The sequence below is a fragment of the Neodiprion pinetum genome, chromosome 2 (assembly GCF_021155775.2).
Source record: "Neodiprion pinetum isolate iyNeoPine1 chromosome 2, iyNeoPine1.2, whole genome shotgun sequence".
NCBI lineage: Eukaryota > Metazoa > Arthropoda > Insecta > Hymenoptera > Diprionidae > Neodiprion > Neodiprion pinetum.
The window spans coordinates 21,967,463-21,977,399 of record NC_060233.1 but is presented as its reverse complement, the minus strand read 5'-3'; the positions used below and the strand labels follow the sequence as shown (position 1 = coordinate 21,977,399).

Below are 9,937 nucleotides of genomic sequence, written 5' to 3'. Positions count from 1 at the left end.
AGCTAAATTGATGTATACCGACACAGACAGCCTTATTTATCAATTCAGTGTGCCTAAAATCTACGATATCATCAAACGTGATGTAGATACAATGTTTGATACCTCTGACTATCCGCCCGACAATGTGTATGGTATTTGCCTTAAAAATAAGAAACGACTAGGGTTAGTGAAGGATGAAAATAACGGTAAAATTATGACAGAGTTTGTGGGACTGCGAGCAAAGCTGTACACATATACTACGATGGGTGAGGATAAGGAAAAATATGACAGTGGCATAAAAGTGAGTAAGCGCGCCAAGTGTGTGAAAAATTCATCGATAAATAGCATCACGTTTGATGATTATAAGCGCTGGCTGATGGCTTACCAAGAGTTGACTCTCCCACAGTGTTTAATACGCAGTAAAAAACATGAAGTAAGCACGATCGTACCAAAAAAATTAGCTCTGAGTTGGCAAGATGACAAACGGCAATTGATACCTGGGCAGACCGACACCGCACCTTGGGGGTTTGTCCCAGCCCCCCAATAGCTATAGGATGAACTGTAGACGTAGAATTGATGTAAATATTTGATGTTTGACGCATCGGACGATCCACCATCGGGCGGAAACGTTTCACCATCAATACCATATTCAATGGATTTAAAAATGTGAATTCATATACTTAACAATTATTTATGCATTATTTTTAATATATCGAGCAATTATTCATATTTATTCGTTTACCACGAGAAAAGTTTTCAGAAAATAAATAAAATTTTCTGGAAAACGGAGACAAGTTTTGAGAAAATAAAAAAAAGTTTCCAGAAAAAGAGAAGAAGTTTTTCGAAAACTTATTTTCCATTTGATTAACACGTAAAAATAGTTTCCAGAAAACGGAAAAAAGTTTTCAGAAAATGGAAAAAAGTTTCCGGAAAACGAAAACAGTTTTCAGAAAATGAAAAATAGTTTCCAGAAAACGAAAAAGTTTTCAGAAAATGGAAGAAAAAGTTTTCTGAAAATGAAAATAAAGTCTTACAAAAAATAAAATGTGTAATTGTATTATGTTGTTGTTGTTACAAAAAATAAAATGTGTAATTGTATTATGTTGTTGTCGTCGTCGTCGTCGTCGTCGTCGTCGTCGTCGTCGTCGTCGTCGTCGTCGTCGTCGTCGTCGTCGTCGTCGTCGTCGTCGTCGTCGTCGTCGTCGTCGTCGTCGTCGTCGTCGTCGTCGTCGTCGTCGTCGTCGTCGTCGTCGTCGTCGTCGTCGTCGTCGTCGTCGTCGTCGTCGTCGTCGTCGTCGTCGTCGTCGTCGTCGTCGTCGTCGTCGTCGTCGTCGTCGTCGTCGTCGTCGTCGTCGTCGTCGTCGTCGTCGTCGTCGTCGTCGTCGTCGTCGTCGTCGTCGTCGTCGTCGTCGTCGTCGTCGTCGTCGTCGTCGTCGTCGTCGTCGTCGTCGTCGTCGTCGTCGTCGTCGTCGTCGTCGTCGTCGTCGTCGTCGTCGTCGTCGTCGTCGTCGTCGTCGTCGTCGTCGTCGTCGTCGTCGTCGTCGTCGTCGTCGTCGTCGTCGTCGTCGTCGTCGTCGTCGTCGTCGTCGTCGTCGTCGTCGTCGTCGTCGTCGTCGTCGTCGTCGTCGTCGTCGTCGTCGTCGTCGTCGTCGTCGTCGTCGTCGTCGTCGTCGTCGTCGTCGTCGTCGTCGTCGTCGTCGTCGTCGTCGTCGTCGTCGTCGTCGTCGTCGTCGTCGTCGTCGTCGTCGTCGTCGTCGTCGTCGTCGTCGTCGTCGTCGTCGTCGTCGTCGTCGTCGTCGTCGTCGTCGTCGTCGTCGTCGTCGTCGTCGTCGTCGTCGTCGTCGTCGTCGTCGTCGTCGTCGTCGTCGTCGTCGTCGTCGTCGTCGTCGTCGTCGTCGTCGTCGTCGTCGTCGTCGTCGTCGTCGTCGTCGTCGTCGTCGTCGTCGTCGTCGTCGTCGTCGTCGTCGTCGTCGTCGTCGTCGTCGTCGTCGTCGTCGTCGTCGTCGTCGTCGTCGTCGTCGTCGTCGTCGTCGTCGTCGTCGTCGTCGTCGTCGTCGTCGTCGTCGTCGTCGTCGTCGTCGTCGTCGTCGTCGTCGTCGTCGTCGTCGTCGTCGTCGTCGTCGTCGTCGTCGTCGTCGTCGTCGTCGTCGTCGTCGTCGTCGTCGTCGTCGTCGTCGTCGTCGTCGTCGTCGTCGTCGTCGTCGTCGTCGTCGTCGTCGTCGTCGTCGTCGTCGTCGTCGTCGTCGTCGTCGTCGTCGTCGTCGTCGTCGTCGTCGTCGTCGTCGTCGTCGTCGTCGTCGTCGTCGTCGTCGTCGTCGTCGTCGTCGTCGTCGTCGTCGTCGTCGTCGTCATTGTTGTTGTTGTCTTAAATACGTACATAATTATATTATATTCTATTCGCTCCCTTACAGTAAGAAAACATAACGCGTCCAGCATATTATTCACTCTCGTCCAACGGCAACACTGTGATATTACACGCATCACTGTGTTCTGTAGTTTCTGAATTTCATCAATATCTGTTTTATTTATATTAAGCATCACCGTACTACAATACTCAATATGTGGTGCTATTATAGTCTTGTACACTGTACATCGTGGCATTGGTGATAAGAATGTGCCCAGCCTATTTAAAAAACTGACTTTTTTCCGACTTTTTTAATTGTGTAATGATGAATAAGAATTCTCGACCTCGTATGTAATCTATTATAGAGTCTTGGTGATCGGTCAATTAAGATTGCCAAATTACCTTAGCCAAAACAATCAACTCATGGCTCACCACCAATATCACACCTCCCATCTCGAGAGTTAAGGATAGCTTTTTCTTAGTTGATAAAATTAAAACATTGATTATCCCGGACAATTACACGTTAATATCTTTAGATGTAATTTCACTCTTTACCAACGTTCCTACAGATCTCGCATTGCTTGCAATGAACAACCGGTGGGCTTCGTTGGAAAATAAGATCCCAATTCCCCTTAGTGAACTTGAAAAAGCCTTAAAAATATGTTTTGACTTCGCAATATTTGAATTTAATAACGATACTTATGCACAACAGTATGGTTTGCCTATAGGATCTCCTCTTTCCCCAATCCTGTCAGACCTCGTCATGGAAGACTTGGAAACGTCTTGCATTAACGATCTTGGTTTTGTTTTACCGTTCTATTTTGGATACGTGGATGATATTCTCACTGCCGTTCCAAATGAAAAAATACATCACACTCTTAATATTTTTAACCGGTACCATCCTAGATTACAATTTACTATCGAAACAGAAGAAAATAACGCCATCAGTTTCTTAGACGTATTGTTGATACACAACAATAATAATATCAAGACAGATTGGTTTCACAAAAAAACCTGGTCACAAAGATACCTGAATTTTAACTCTCACCATCCTTTGTCCTTCAAAATAGGCACCATCTTTAACCTAGTTGACAGAGCTATCAAACTAGCTAGTACAGAGTTTCAAGAAAAAAACCTGTCGCTCATATACAATGTACTAAGATGGAATGATTACCCTCATGGCCTATTACACCAACAAATTAATAAGAGACGCACCTACATCAACAACATACCTGACAATAATATTGACTCTGCTCCAGCTAAAGATAGCAATAGACCCGCTACTACATATATCCCCATCCCATATGTATCCGGCCTCTTTGAGTCACTTAACCGCTTATTCGCCAAATATAATTTCAAGTTTGTTGGAAAAAATTCAAAGGATTTACAACTAGTTTTTGATACAGGCAAGGACAAGATCCCCATAGGCAAACGATCTAATGTCGTGTATAAAATACCATGCAATGACTGCAATCAAGTCTACATACGTCAAACTGGTCGACATCTCAACACTAGAATTAGGGAACACCAATGCAACATACATGAGATTGAAGAACGTCACACAGCTCTAACGAAACATAGTATCGATAAACAACACACTTTTAATTACGACAACACAAACATCCTTTGTGAAGAACACAATTATTATAGAAGACTGTTATTAGAAATGTGCAACATTGTAGGTCATACCAATTCTGTTAATCTTAGACAAGATGTTGAACATTTAAGTAATATTTACAAACCTCTAATCTCCGCCACACAACAAATATTGTTTAACCTTAACTACATACAAAAAATTATTTTGTCCCCATTATACAGTCCTTTCTACATAACTTTTCTTACAAAATATTTATTGTTTTTCTGTATAATTGTTTATAATAGGTTCACCTTCACTCTGGATTACTTTGTTTTCTCCCATCAGTCGTTATTCACCTGTTGACTCAATTGGTTCAACCAACAATATTTCGTTAGACATGTAGAACTTAATTATAAAGAGCCTACCTCCACTTCATTGACACCTGTGAATCAATTTCATTGCTAAAAAGACCTTCTTTAATAACCTTTTAACACAATGACATACTGACTGTGAAGAAACATAGTTCTTCAATCTTTTTAATTAATGACTACCAACTATTAACTCCCACATATGAAATAACTTGAAGATTGACATTGTCTACCGTCACTCAAAAGAACACTGTTTTCACCAATTGTAATTGTGAATTCGACTACATCTTAGTCCACTTACTTAATTCAAAAGGTAAATAACACTCAAAAACATCCTTATTTCAATTATTCATAAGGTTCTTACTATGAACATAATAGCTCTAAGAGTATTACATCTACAATATTTAAGTCTGATTACTTCTAGTACTATTATTTATTTTACAAAAATCTTTTTGTTATTTTTCACAGTTTAAAAAAATAAATCGTTCTGAGGAGGGCCCATATCCGGGTCGAAACGTTAACTAAAAATACGTTTTCTTAATTGACCGATCACCAAGACTCTATAATAGATTAATTGTGTAATCCTTGTGTGCTGTCAGGTTGAGTCTCGAATCTATCATTATTCCCAGATACTTTATCTCCACTACCCTTTAAAGTTCTTCTCCATTTTTACATACAACTTCAATTTCACCTCCTTTCCTTTGTCGTGGTCCTCTTATGATCATAATCTTTGTTTTTTTGGCATTTACTTTCAGTTTATTCTTGGACAGCCATTTCTCTGTTCGTTCTAATTGTTTAGTCAATTTATATTCTAGTTCTGCAGATCCTTCTGCCTTCGTGTAAATGACTATGTCATCAGGAAATGATATGATATTAGAATCAGAAACTTCGGCAACAATGTCATTTATCTACATAATAAATAATAAGGGTCCAAGGACTGAACCTTGCGGCACGCCATATTTTGTCCTCATTTCTTCTGAATTAGTCTTATTTATAGATACTGTGACGTTGCACCTAGAGTGCAAGTCATAACAAACCCCAAACCCGCGGGGAAGAGCCGAACGGGTGAGTCCTGTCCCGTCGGGAAAGGCCCGAACACAACCGAAGCCCCCCGACGCTCGGCAGAGCCGAGCGCCAGCAGCATTACGACCCCGACCTGCGAGGCAGTATCACGTCGCCGAAGCACAGTCCAGGAGAAACGAAGAGGGAGAGAAAGAGAGAGAGAGAGAGAGAGAGAGAGAGAAAGAGACCCCGACACACACACACACCGTCACACACACCCCAGTCTACACCCACGCCAACGACGCCAGGTTAGCCTGCATTCTACCGCCGATCTGCTCCTCCCCTCGCAATACCAACCCTTTCTACCTCACGCTCCCCGTCACACTACACCACCCTCCCCTCGCAACACCAACCCTTCCGACCTGGTATTCCCCGTCACCTTCCACACTCCCCCCCCCCCCCCCCCCCCCCCCCCCCCCCCCCCCCCCCCCCCCCCGCGCGCGTACCTGTAAGTTAGTATTAAGTAACGCTAAGGGCTGAGGCGTGATCAGCCCCCGCTCAAGTCTACAACCCTTCTGTACCTCCTAGTTTAAGTCGACCCCCTTTTTGCAAGAATACACACACCAAGTTTTACCTATTACATCCGCCCCGTCTCTAATTGTCTCTTCCCCCCCCCCCACATTATTCGTGCGGACTCAAACCCGTCACAAATTGGCGCCCAACGTGGGGCCCGAACCCACGACCCTGAGATTAAGAGTCTCATGCTCTACCGACTGAGCTAGCCGGGCAAGAACAAGAACTCACACAATCACAACACACACAACTACAGACGACAATACAACAGAAAATCTCAACACTAACAGGCCAACTCGGCCTAACACACCTAATTAAACACAAAATAGACACACAAGGACACGCACGCATAAAACAAAGATACTATATGGTATCACCAAAAATTAGAGAAGCCATCCACACAGAAATACACAAAATGCTGAGAGAAGACGTGATAGAACCATCAGAAAGCGAATGGTCGAGCCCAATTGTCATGATAAAAAAACCAAATAACACATATCGCTTCTGTCTAGACTTTAGGAAGGTTAACTCAGTATCAAAAAAAGACGCATACCCACTACCATACATGACAGCAATATTAGACAAACTACGGACAGCACAGTACATATCAAAAATCGACTTAAGCCAAGCATACTTCCAAATACCACTCGACAAAGACAGCAAACACATAACAGCCTTTACAGTCCCGGGAATGGGCTTATTTCAATTTAAAAGAATGCCATACGGACTGACAGGCGCACCAGCGACATTCCAAAGACTACTAGACAGACTCATAGGCCCAGAATGCGAACCATATGCATTCGCATACTTAGACGACATAATAATAGTAACACAAACATTCGACGAACACTTACAAAGACTAGAGCAAATACTCAAAAGAATTACAGACGCAGGACTAACAATAAACCCAGAGAAGTGCGAATTCGGATGCGCACAAGTAAAATATCTCGGATACATAGTAGACAGACACGGACTACACATAGACCCCGACAAAACACAACCCATAGAAAACTACCCTAGCCCAAAAACAATAAAACAATTACGGAGACTAATTGGCATGGCATCATGGTACAGACGCTTCATACCTAACTTCGCACACATTACAGAACCACTAACACGACTACTGAAAGAAGACCAGAAATGGCACTGGGGGGAAGAACAAGAAAACGCAATGAACACAATCAAACACGCACTCACATCACCACCCACGCTCGCATGCCCAGACTACACACAAACATTCACACTACAAACAGACGCTAGCGGAACAGGGATGGGTGCCGTACTAACACAATCTCTCGATGACGAAGAGCATGTCATAGCCTACGCTAGCCGTGCGCTAAGCGAGGCAGAACGTAAATACTCGACAACTGAGAGAGAATGTTTGGCGGTACTCTGGTCCATTAAAAAATTCAGACCCTACGTGGAAGGATACCACTTCAAAGTCATTACAGATCACCACGCACTGAAGTGGCTTAGAGAATTAAAAAACCCCACAGGCCGACTTGCACGATGGGCATTAGAACTATTAGAATACGACTTTGACATAACACACCGAAGAGGTACAATGCACGACGTACCAGACGCACTTTCAAGACGACACGAAGACGAAGAACACATAGACACAATAGAAGACACGACAGACAAATGGTACACATACAAGAAAACACAAGTACAAACACGCCCAGAGAAAAACGAATCGTGGCGAATCAGAAACAATCAACTATACTTCCACCGCCCTAACCCCCTACACTCAAACCTCCTACCAGACACAAACCCATGGAAACTAGTCATACCCAAAGACAAAATAACACATATACTACACGAAAACCACGACGTAACACAAGCAGGCCATTTAGGGATCGAAAAGACATACCAAAGAGTAGCAAAAAAATATTATTGGCCGGGGATGTACAGAGACACAGTAAACTACATAAAAAAATGTGACACATGCCAAAGAACAAAAACAACACAAGCGCGACCGGCAGGACTAATGGGCATTAGAATTATCGAAGAACCGTGGACAGTAGTAGCCTCCGACATCATGGGCCCACTCCCACTATCAAAAAAAGGAAACCAATATATCATAGTGTTCGAAGACCTATACACCAAATGGGTGGAAATCATACCTATACGCAAAGCAAACGCCAAAACAGTAGAACAGACATTCCACTCACACGTAATATCACGATGGGGTACACCGCGCATACTACTAACAGATAACGGCACACCATACATAAACAAACTCATACGCGAACTGACACAAAAATTCAACATAAGACACGCAACAATCCCCCCATACCACGCACAAGCCAACCCCGTAGAGCGAGTCAACAGAACCGCTAAAACAATGATCCAAGCCTACGTAAACAACGACCACACAGAATGGGACATACACTTACAAGACTTACAATTCGCAATCAATACATGTACACACACATCAACTAAACACACACCAGCCTTTTTAAACCTAGGAAGGGAATTAAATCCCACACAATGTCTAAGAAATCAGGTAGAGAACGACGACGAAGTAGAATTACAAGACACAGACAGATGGACAGACCACTTGAGACGACTACAAATACTTAGAGACGAAGTACAGAGGCACTTAATAGAAGCAAATGAAAAACAAGCACACTACTACAACCTACGAAGACGAGACATTCAATTCAAGGAAGGAGACAGAGTACTGAAAAAGAACCATACACTCTCATCCGGACCAGAACGAACGACAGCTAAGTTAAGTAAAAAATTCATAGGCCCATACATTATCACTAGAAAAGTCTCACCCACAATATATGAATTAACAACAGAGAGCGGTAAAAACATAGGAAAATGTCACATAGAAGACCTAAAATTATACACATAATCAAATAGGCAATAAAAGAACCACGCCCAACAACACACCCCGAAAATAAACTAACATGTGTATTCACCCCACAGAAACACAACATGGAAAAGCAGCAACCTAAAATACCGGCCCTGATGACACTGCGACTGACGAGATCGACAACAACGACAACACAGACAGAAAGAACACCACTATTGCAAACACCAGGACAGGCCCCACGACCACACCGATACGGACGCGACGGCACACACCACCCTGAGACCCGACGAACCCTACTACCGACACCCACCACATACATACAGGTAACACAAACCACCACAACAACAACACACATAACAACCACTGCACCCACAGCCACACAAAGACACCCACAAACACACACACCGATGACCACACACACAATTACACCCTCCGGACCAAGGCAATGCCCGAAATGCAACGGGCTGGTCCGGGGCACAAAATACACAGAACACATACAAACCTGCACACAAGCTAACACAGACACACCACACCCACCACAAATTATCACACACCCACCAACAGTTACCCACACCACACGAACCACGGCCACGCACACGACTACACACCCACCCAACAAGAAACAAACACCCCATACAACCACACGCCCCACACCCACACCAACACCACGGCACACACCACCCCCCGCATCAACCCCTCAATGGGCACGCACCAGATTCGCGAGACCACAGACGACAGAGAACAGGATCTTACAGACATTCGCCAACATGGACAGACACACAGAACCGACACAGACAAAACAAACATGCAAACAACACACAGGACCACACCCCGAAATAATAGCCATAATTGCAAGTTTACAACCAGCAAGCACCCTAGACGAAGAATTACGAGCACAAAGAGAAAGATACATGACCAGACGGGCACACGAACGCACAAACACTGACGAAACAGAAGCCAGCACCTCAACACACCAACCACACACCACACATCAAACAGCACCACACAAAACACAACCCCCCAACACACCAGACACCGACAGCGACACAGATTCCACCACCTCCACCGCAGAGACAGTTATACACATCGAAACCACACACACAAGCACGCTACAAACACAAACGACGGACAACGACACAGACAGTAACACCGACACCACCTCACTCACTGACACAGTCGAACATACACAAACACCCCAACCAGCCACACACACCACACGGGACTCAAAAAGATACAAAAAACGAAAATCAATACGGAAACAGAAAAAA

At 44.3% G+C, this 9,937-nt stretch overlaps 1 non-coding gene across 1 annotated transcript; it reads right to left on the bottom strand.

The window, feature by feature from the left end:
- Positions 1-5,984: 5,984 nt before the first annotated feature.
- TRNAK-CUU (transfer RNA lysine (anticodon CUU)) lies at positions 5,985-6,057 on the bottom strand. Its single transcript has one exon. It is a non-coding gene; the product is annotated as a tRNA-Lys (tRNA).
- Positions 6,058-9,937: the final 3,880 nt, after the last annotated feature.